Here is an 11,393-nt window from a genome sequence, read left to right on the forward strand (position 1 = left end):
GGATGTCTGGAATCACAGACACATAGTCACACCACCATGATTATCTGGGTCATGAAAATCTATTTTATACAGTTCTGTGTAGTCTTGCCACCTCTTCTTAATGTCTTCTCTTTCTGTTAATTCCATACCATTTCTCTCCTTTATTGAGCCCATCTTTGCATGAAATATTCCCTTGGTTTCTCTAATTTTCTTGATGACATCTCTAGTCTTTCCCATTCTATTGTTTTCCTCTATTTCTTTGAGGAAGGCTCAACGACTGAACGACTGAACTGAACTGAATTTTCTGGTGGTGTCTTTAGGGTTTTCTATGTAGAGGATCATGTCATCTGCAAACAGTGAGAGTTTTACTTCTTTTTTTCCAATCTTGATTCCTTTTATTTCTTTTTCTTCTCTGATTGCTGTGGCTAAAACTTCCAAAACTATGTTTAATAGTAGTGGTGTGAGTGGTGCCCTTGTCTTATTCATGACTTTAGGGGAAATGCTTTCAATTTTTCACCATTGAGGATTATGTTTGCTGTGGGTTTATCGTATATGTCTTTTTTTATTTTGAGGTATATTCCTTCTATACCTGCTTTCTGGAGGTTTTTTTAAAATCATAAATGGATGTTGAATTTTGTCAAAGGCTTTCTCTGCATCTATTGAGATATTCATATGGTTTTTATCTTTCAATTTGTTAATGTGGTATATCACTTTGATTTGCCAAATACTGAAGAATCCTTACATCCCTCGGATAAAGCCCACTTTGTCATGATGTAAGATCTTTTTAATATGTTGTTAGATTATGTTTGCTAGAATTTTGTTGAGGATTTTTGCATCTATGTTCATCAGTGATATTAGCCTATAGTTTTATTTCTTTGAGGCATCTTTGTCTGGTTCTGGTATTAGGGTAATGATGACCTCATAGGATGAGTTTGGCAGTTTACCTTCCTCTGCAATTTTCTGGAATAGTTTGAGTACAATAGGTGTTAGCTCTTCTCTAAATTTTTGGTAGAATTCAACTGTGAAGCCATCTGGCCCTGGGCTTTTGTTTGTTGAAAGATATTTTATTACAGTTTTTATTTCTGTGCTTGTGATGGGTCTGTTAAGATTTTCTATTTCTTCCTGGTTCAGTTTTGGAAGATTATACTTTTCTAAGAATTCATCCATTTCTTCCAAGTTGTCCATTGTATTGTCATATAGTTGCTGATAGTAGTCTCTTATGATCCTTTGTATTTCTGTGTTGTCTGTTGTGATTTCTCCATTTTCATTTCTAATTCTCTTGATTTGATTCTCCCTTTTTTTTTTCTTGATGAGTCTGGCTAATGGTTTGTCTATTTTATTTATCTTCTCAAAGAACCAGCTTTTAGGTTTTGGTTTTTTTTTTCCTATAGTCTCTTTTGTTTCTTTTTCATTTATTTCAGTCTTAATTTTTATGATTTCTTTCCTTCTACTAACCCTGGGGTTCTTCGTTTCTTCTTTTTATAGTTGCTTTAGGTGTAAAGTTAAGCTATTTGTTTGATTTTTCTCTTGTTTCTTGAGGTAAGCTTGTATTGCTATGAACCTTCCTCTTGGCACTGCATTTACTGAATCCCATAGGTTTTGGGTTGTCGTGTTTTCATTTTCATTTATTTCTATGCATATTTTGATTTCTTTTTATTTCTTTTGTGATTTGTTGGTTATTCAGAAGTGTGTTGTTTAGCTTCCATATGTTTATATTTTTGGTAGTTTTTTTTTTTTTTTCCTGTAGTTGGCAGCTAATCTTACCACACTGTGATCAGAAATGATGCTTGAAGTGATTTCAATTTTTTGAATTTACCAAGACTAGGTTTATGGCCCCGGATGTGATCTATCCTGGAGAATGTTCCGTGTGCACTTGTGAAAAAGCTGGAGTTCATTGTGTTGGGGTCAAATGTCCTATAGATATCAATTATTTGGATGTCTTTTATCTTTTTCTTATTTGGTTGCTGTGACTCAGACTTCCCATATTATGTTGAGTAGAAGTGGCAGTTGTGGGCAACTTTGCCTTGTTCTTGATCTTAAAGGGAATACTTTCAGTTTTATAGCATTGACTATGTTGTCATCAGTGAGTTTTTCACCAGTGCCTTTTTGTTGTTGTTGTTAAGATGATTTCCTGCTATTCATTTTATAATAAAATGCATGTTGAAATTTTTCAAATTATTTTTCTGCATCAGTTGACATAATCATTTGATTTTTATTCTTCATTCTCTTAATGTGGTATATCATGTTGGCTTATTTCATGTATTAAATCATTCTTGTGTTCCTGGGATAAATCCCACTTGGTCATAGTTTATGATATTTTTAATGTGCTAAAAACCATATGATTATCTCAATAGATGCAGAGAAGGCCTTTGACAAAATTCAACATCCATTTATGATAAAAACTCTCCAGAAAGCAGGAATAGAAGGAACATACCTCAACATAATAAAAGCTATCTATGACAAACCCACAGCAAACATTATCCTCAATGGTGAAAAACTGAAAGCATTTCCCCTAAAGTCAGGAACAAGACAAGGGTGTCCACTTTCACCGCTACTATTCAACATAGTTCTGGAAGTTTTGGCCACAGCAATCAGAGCAGAAAAAGAAATAAAAGGAATCCAAATTGGAAAAGAAGAAGTAAAACTCTCACTGTTTGCAGATGACATGATCCTCTACATGGAAAACCCTAAAGACTCCACCAGAAAATTACTAGAGCTAATCAATGAATATAGTAAAGTTGCAGGATATAAAATCAACACACAGAAATCCCTTGCATTCCTATACACGAATAATGAGAAAGTAGAAAAAGAAATTAAGGAAACAATTCCATTCACCATTGCAACGAAAAGAATAAAATACTTAGGAATATATCTACCTAAAGAAACTAAAGACCTGTATATAGAAAACTATAAAACACTGATGAAAGAAATCAAAGAGGACACTAATAGATGGAGAAATATACCATGTTCATGGATTGGAAGAATCAATATAATGAAAATGAGTATACTACCCAAAGCAATTTACAAATTCAATGCAATCCCTATCAAGCTACCAGCCACATTTTTCACAGAACTAGAACAAATAATTTCAAGATTTGTATGGAAATACAAAAACCTCGAATAGCCAAAGCAATCTTGAGAAAGAAGAATGGAACTGGAGGAATCAACTTGCCTGACTTCAGGCTCTACTACAAAGCCACAGTCATCAAGACAGTATGGTACTGGCACAAAGACAGACATATAGATCAATGGAACAAAATAGAAAGCCCAGAGATAAATCCACACACATATGGACACCTTATCTTTGACAAAGGAGGCAAGAATATACAATGGAGTAAAGACAATCTCTTTAACAAGTGGTGCTGGGAAAACTGGTCAACCACTTGTAAAAGAATGAAACTAGATCACTTTCTAACACCGCACACAAAAATAAACTCAAAATGGATTAAAGATCTAAATGTAAGATCAGAAACTATAAAACTTCTAGAGGAGAACATAGGCAAAACACTCTCAGACATAAATCACAGCAGGATCCTCTATGATCCACCTCCCAGAATTCTGGAAATAAAAGCAAAAATAAACAAATGGGATCTAATTAAAATTAAAAGCTTCTGCACAACAAAGGAAACTATAAGCAAGGTGAAAAGACAGCCATCTGAATGGGAGAAAATAATAGCAAATGAAGCAACTGACAAACAACTAATCTCAAAAATATACAAGCAACTTATGCAGCTCAATTCCAGAAAAATAAACCACCCAATCAAAAAATGGGCCAAAGAACTAAATAGACATTTCTCCAAAGAAGACATACGGATGGCTAACAAACACATGAAAAGATGCTCAACATCACTCATTATTAGAGAAATGCAAATCAAAACCACAATGAGGTACCACTTCACACCAGTCAGAATGGCTGCGATCCAAAAATCTGCAAGCAATAAATGCTGGAGAGGGTGTGGAGAAAAGGGAACCCTCCTACACTGTTGGTGGGAATGCAAACTAGTACAGCCACTATGGAGAACAGTGTGGAGATTCCTTAAAAAATTGCAAATAGAACTACCTTATGACCCAGCAATCCCACTGCTGGGCATACACACCGAGGAAACCAGAATTGAAAGAGACACATGTACCCCAATGTTCATCGCAGCACTGTTTATAATAGCCAGGACATGGAAACAACCTAGATGTCCATCAGCAGATGAATGGATAAGAAAGCTGTGGTACATATACACAATGGAGTATTACTCAGCCGTTAAAAAGAATTCATTTGAATCAGTTCTGATGAGATGGATGAAACTGGAGCCGATTATACAGAGTGAAGTAAGCCAGAAAGAAAAACACCAATACAGTATACTAACACATATATATGGAATTTAGGAAGATGGCAATGACGACCCTGTATGCAAGACAGGGAAAGAGACACAGATGTGTATAACGGACTTTTGGACTCAGAGGGAGAGGGAGAGGGTGGGATGATTTGGGAGAATGACATTCTAACATGTATACTATCATGTGAATTGAATCGCCAGTCTATGTCTGACGCAGGATGCAGCATGCTTGGGGCTGGTGCATGGGGATGACCCAGAAAGTTGTTATGGGGAGGGAGGTAGGAGGGGGTTCATGTTTGGGAATGCATGTAAGAATTAAAGATTTTAAAATTTAAAAAATAAAAAACTAAAATTAAAAAAAAAGATAAAAAATAAAAGTGAAAGGGAAAGAGTTTAAACTTATTATACTTTATATTGCCAAGTATATGTAAATTAAAATAAGAATTTAACATTTCTGTCTTTATTACCTAGGAAACTTATTAAAAGCATATTATTATTGCATTAACACTATGTTAAAAAAATCAAATATTTATGTATAACTGTTTTTTAATAAAGAAAATTCCAAATAGATATTTTAAACTGTACTTTCTTCAAGAAACTTCTTTCTTTTCCTAAAAAAATAAGAAACTTAAAATGACTGGACTTAAAATTACTATTTGTGAAATGTAACTACAAAAATTGATAAAACTGAAAACAAGGTGAAAAGACAGCCTTCTGAATGGGAGAAAATAATAGCAAATGAAGCAACTGACAAACAACTAATCTCAAAATATATACAAGCAACTTATGCAGCTCAATTCCAGAAAAATAAACGACCCAATCAAAAAATGGGCCAAAGAACTAAATAGACATTTCTCCAAAGAAGACATACGGATGGCTAACAAACACATGAAAAGATGCTCAACATCACTCATTATTAGAGAAATGAAAATCAAAACCACAATGAGGTACCACTTCACACCAGTCAGAATGGCTGCGATCCAAAAATCTGCAAGCAATAAATGCTGGAGAGGGTGTGGAGAAAAGGGAACCCTCCTACACTGTTGGTGGGAATGCAAACTAGTACAGCCACTATGGAGAACAGTGTGGAGATTCCTTAAAAAATTGCAAATAGAACTACCTTATGACCCAGCAATCCCACTTCTCGTCATACACACCGAGGAAACCAGAATTGAAAGAGACACATGTACCCCAACGTTCATCGCAGCACTGTTTATAATAGCCAGGACATGGAAGCAACCTAGATGTCCATCAGCAGATGAATGGATAAGAAAGCTGTGGTACATATACACAATGGAATATTACTCAGCCGTAAAAAAAAAAATTCATTTGAATCAGTTCTGATGAGATGGATGAAACTGGAGCCGATTATACAGAGTGAAGTAAGCCAGAAAGAAAAACACCAATACAGTATACTAACACATATATATGGAATTTAGGAAGATGGCAATGACGACCCTGTATGCAAGACAGGGAAAGAGACACAGATGTGTATAACGGACTTTTGGACTCAGAGGGAGAGGGAGAGGGTGGGATGATTTGGGAGAATGACATTCTAACATGTACCCTATCATGTAAGAATTGAATCGCCAGTCTATGTCTGACGCAGGATGCAGCATGCTTGGGGCTGGTGCATGGGGATGACCCAGAGAGATGTTATGGGGAGGGGAGGTGGGAGGGGGGTTCATGTTTGGGAACACATGTAAGAATTAAAGATTTTAAAATTTAAAAATAAAAACTAAAAAAAAAACAAATTTGATTTGCTTGTATTTTGTTGAGGATTTCTGCACCCATATTCAATCAAGAATTGAATCAACCAATTCAATCTTTCCCTGTTTTGTTTTTATTGCACATTGCTCTGCACATTTCCTTTTACTGTTTAATATGTTGAGATTTCTAGATACAGTTATGTTGGGTTCTCTGACTGAAAATCTATTTTCTGAATTTGAAAATTCTCTGTACAGTGTGGACTATTTGAGTTATTAGCAAATAATGACATACTAGCATAAAATTCACAGAACTGCCACAATGTGTAACTAGTTTGTAGAAATACCCCTCTGGAAACTCATGTTCCTTGTTAAAACTAAGAGTAAAAGAATTTAAAAAAAAAAGCAATGCTTTTTTATCTCTTCTCTTTAGAAAGTTTGTACATCATAATGGTCTTAAGATCATGGGTTCTTTTTTATTGTACTTTATTTTATTTGCTTTATTTTTTAATTAAACATTTTATTTGGAGGATAATTAATAGCTTTACAATATTGTGTTGGTTTCTTCCCTACAGCAACACAAATTGGTCATAATTATGCATGTATCCCTTTCCTGTTGAACCTTCCTCCCCATTCCCATCACATCTTCCTACATCATCAGAGATGAGTCTATTTGCAAGATCATGGATTCTTGAGTCAGATTGCTTAGACTAAAATACTGTCTTTCCACTTACTAGCTTTGAGATTGGTAAATTGCTTAAATTCTACATGTCTTATATTTATCATCAAGAAAATAAGGATAACATATGCACCCTTTAAGATATGTGTAAGAATGGAATGGGTTAACATTTGTAAGTTGTTTCGGAAAATGCTGTCTAAGTGTTTGATAATTAAAATGTTCATAATTATTTGATTTTCATAGCATTCTTTCAGAGACAGATTAGGGACCTGTAGTTATTAAAGGAAATATTTACTCTATCTTGCAATTCTTTTTGGTTAACGCTTACAACAACAAAAATGTGACTCAGACTCTCACCAGAATATTAATTTATTTGTAATTACTGTAGCATTGTAGTGATGTTCCCTTTTTAATTCTTGACATTAAGTATTGTGCCTCTCTTTTTTCTCTATTAGTCTTATTAAGGGTTTACAATTTTTTTTCAAATATAAGTATATACTTTTCTATTTCACTAATGTCTTCACTCATTTATTTCTTTTTTCATTATTTTTTCCCTTTTACATTCTTTGAGCTTAATGTGGTGTTTGTTTTCCAAAATCATGAGACAGAAGCATAGCCTTTGTTTTAAACAATCTATACCTTTTAGATAATATAAAGTTTCCTTGAAGTATGCCATGAGCTGTGTCCTAGACATTTTGTTATTTTAAACCATTACTCAAGTAAAAATAGTTTCTAGGCTCTGTTTTGTCAGGAATTTTTGACTTGTAATTTATATAAAAATATGTTTCTTCGTTTTAAACATATGGGGATTTTCAGTTTTGCTGTTTATTTACATCATATTTGTCTTGGTTAAAATATATATTCTGTATGATTCATTCAATCTTATGAAATTTTTGAGATTTATTTATGAGCCTGCATATATAGGGTCAATTTTTTTTTAATGTTCCAGCATACTTGAACATAACATGTGTCTTGAAATTGTTGAGTTTGATAGTATCTGTATTTTAAGTAAACTAATTTCATCAATTCTGTTTCTAAAACTGCACACATATTCAGTGATTTATGGCTACCTTGTTTCACCTCCACCAACTTTACTTTACATATTTTGAGGTTATGTTATTGAATGTACAGAAATTTTTAATTGGCATACCCTGGTAAATTGAATGCTTTATGTTATAAAATACTCTCCTGAGATCACTGTGATGATTAGTTTTATGTTGCATTGCCTATGCTATAGTACCAATTTCCTAAATTAAACATAAACACTAATCTAGGTTGCTGCGGAGGTATTTTGTAGGTGTGACTAACATTTACGTGTGTGTGTGTGTGTGTGTGTGTGTGTGCACATGCTCAGTTGTGTCCGACCCTTTGCAACCCCATGGACTATACACCACCAGACTCCTTTGTCCATAGAACTGTCAGGCCAGAATACTGGAAAGGGTTGCCATTTTCTACTCCAGGGGCTCTACCTGACTCAGGGATTGATCATGGGTCTCTTGAGTCTCCTATATTGGCAAGTGGATTATTGATCACTATGCCACCTGACAAGCTCCACATCCATTGTTAGCTTTAAATAAAGGAGATTAGGCCTAATAATTTGAATGGGCCTTATCCAATCAGTTGAAAGGTCTTGAGAACAAAAACATAGGAGAAAGTCTGCCTATGGATTGCAGCACCAGATTCTATCAGAGATTTTCCACTATACTGTCTCTACCTCTGGATTTCAGGCTTCCTAGTGTCCACAGTCATATCATATATCAATACCTTGATATGTATTTATCTATAATCTAGTTATATCTATCTAAAATATTTCCTACTTACTGGTTCTGTTTCTCTGGAGAATCCTGACTGATATGATTGTTAATGATACTTTTAGCCTTTAATGCTTAATTGCTCAGTCATGTCTGACTCTTTCTGACCTATGGACTGTAGCCCTCTAGGCTCCTCTGTCCATGGGGATTCTCCAGGCAAAAATACTGGAGTGGGCTGCCATGCCCTCCTCCAGGGGAACTTCCCAACCCAAGAATCGAACCAGGATCTCCCACACTGCAGGCGGATTCTTTGCCATCTGAGCTACCAGGGAAGCCCTTTTGCCTTTAAGTCTTCACTAAATATTTGCATAACTATGCTAGTTATTTTCATTAGTTTTCTATGACTGTGTGGATCACAATGAGCTGTGGAAAATTATTAAAGAGATGGGAATACCAGACCACCTTACATGTCTCCTGAGAAACCTATATGCAGGTCAAGAAGCAACAGTTAGAACCTTACATGGAAAAACTGACTGGTTCAAAACTGGAAAAGGAGTACGTCAAAGCTCTATGTTATTGCCCTACTTATTTAACTTATATGCAGAGTGAAATGTGAGATGCCAGGTTGGATGACTCACAAGCTAGAATTAAGATTGCTGGGAGAAATATCAACAATCTTAGATATGCAAATAATACCACTTTAATGGCAGAAAGTGAAGAGCTAAAGAGCCTCTTGATGAGGGTGCAAGAAGAGAGTGAAAAAGCTGGCCTAACTCAACATTCATAAAACTAAGATCATGGTGTCTGGTCCCATCACTCCATGGCAAACAGATGGGGAAAAAATGGAAACAGTGACAGACTTTGTTTTCTTGGGTTCCAAAATCACTGTGGATGGTCACTGCAGCTGTGAAATTAAAATACAGTTGCTCTTTGGAAGAAAAGTTATGACAAAACTAGACAGCATATTCAAAAACAGAGACATCATTTTGCCAATAAAGGTCCATATAATCAAAGCTATGGTTTTTCCAGTAGTCATGTACAGATGTAAGAGTTGGGCCATGAAGAAGGGTGAGAGCCAAAGAATTGAAAAAGAGTAAACTTGTGGTGCTGGTGAAGGCTCTTGCGTGTCCCCTGGACTGCAAGGAAATCCAACCAGTCAATCCTAAAAGATATCAACCCTGAATATTCATTGGAAGAACTGATGCTGAAGCTTAAGCTCCAATACTTTGGCGACTTTGTAAAAAGCTGACTCATTGGAAAAGACCCTAATGCTGGGAAAGGTTGAACACAAAAGGAGAAGAGGGCAGCAGAGGATGACATGGTTAGATAGCATCACTGATTCAATGGACATGAATTTGAGCAAACTCCAGGAGATAGTGAAGGACAGGAAAGCCTCGCATGCTGCAATCCATGCAGCTCACAAAGAGTTAGACACGGCATAGTGACTGACCAACAGCAAATGACATATATTTTTATCATTTTATTTTTCAACCTTTCTGCAGCTTTACAGTTTGGATTTTAAACAAATATAAATGTGATTTTTTACAAGCCTTGCCTGATAACCTTTGTAGTTTTAAATTGCAATGCTTAGTCAATTTACATATATTTGTTGATAGATATGATTGCAGATTTACCATGGAACTATTTGTATTCTTTGTGATAGTTGTGTTGGCGTCCTTTTTCCCCCTTTTCATGTCTTCTCTTATATTGATTAAGATTTAATCAACATTTTTTATTAACCAGTTTTTTCCATGTATTGGCTTATTGCTTATGATTGTAATAGTATTTATCTACTGTTTACCCTAAAGAGTAGAAGAAACATCAGTAACTTTTCAAAACTGTTATTTATAAACAGTTGTCATTTATTGTTCCATAAAATGCAAGAATTTTAATAATATGTATATCTATTCTCATATCCATGCTATCGTTGTGATATATTCTATCATGTATCTATAGAAATAAATAAATAAAAATTTGCTGGTGTTGTTAGCCTGTATATGAATATGATAGGTGAACTTCCCTGGTAGCTCAGTCATTAAAGAATCTGCCTGCAATGCAGGAGACGTAGGTTCGATCTCAGGGTTGGGAAGATCCCTTGGAGAAAGAAATGGCAACCCACTTGAGTGTTCTTGCTTAGGAAATCCTTTGGATAGAGAAATCTGGTGGGCTACAGTCCATGGGGTCACAAGACGAGTACACAACTTAACTACTAAACCACCACCATGAATATGATAGGCTAGCATCATATTTTTTTGTTTGTAATTGTTTTCCCTTGGATCTGATCTCAACAGTCTTAGTCCCACGAACCATTCATTTTTATTTTTATTTTCTATTGAAGTATAGTTGGCTTACAATGTTGCGTTAATTTCTGTTGTACAGGAGCATTCTTGTTTAAAAAATACTCTTTTCTGGTATGGTTTATTAAAGGAAATTGACTGTAGTTTCCTGTGCTATACAGTAAAACGTTGTGGCTTAACCATTATCTCTATAAAAGCTTACATGTGCTAACCCTAATCTCCACTCCATCCCTCCCCCAACCACCTCCCCCCCTCTACTTTGGCAATCAAGTCTGTTCCCTATGTCTGTGAGTCTGTTTCTGCTTGAAAGATAGGTTCCTTTGTGTCATATTTTAGATTACACATATAAGTGATATCATATATTTGTAAGTGTGATCATCTCAAGATGCATGTATGTTGCAGCAAATGGCATTATTTTGCTCTTTAGTTTGGCTGCTGCTGCTGCTGCTGCTAAGTCACTTCAGTCGTGTCCGACTCTATGTGACCCCATAGACAGCAGCCCACCAGGCTCCCCCATCTGTGGGATTCTCCAGACAAGAACCCTGGGTTGCCATTTCCTTCTCCAATGCATGAAAGTGAGAAGTGAAAGTGAAGTCACTCAGTCGTGTCCGACTCAGCAACCTCATGGACTGCAGCCTACCAGGCTCCTCCAT

This window comes from Ovis aries, chromosome 26 (genome assembly GCF_016772045.2).
Source record: "Ovis aries strain OAR_USU_Benz2616 breed Rambouillet chromosome 26, ARS-UI_Ramb_v3.0, whole genome shotgun sequence".
NCBI lineage: Eukaryota > Metazoa > Chordata > Mammalia > Artiodactyla > Bovidae > Ovis > Ovis aries.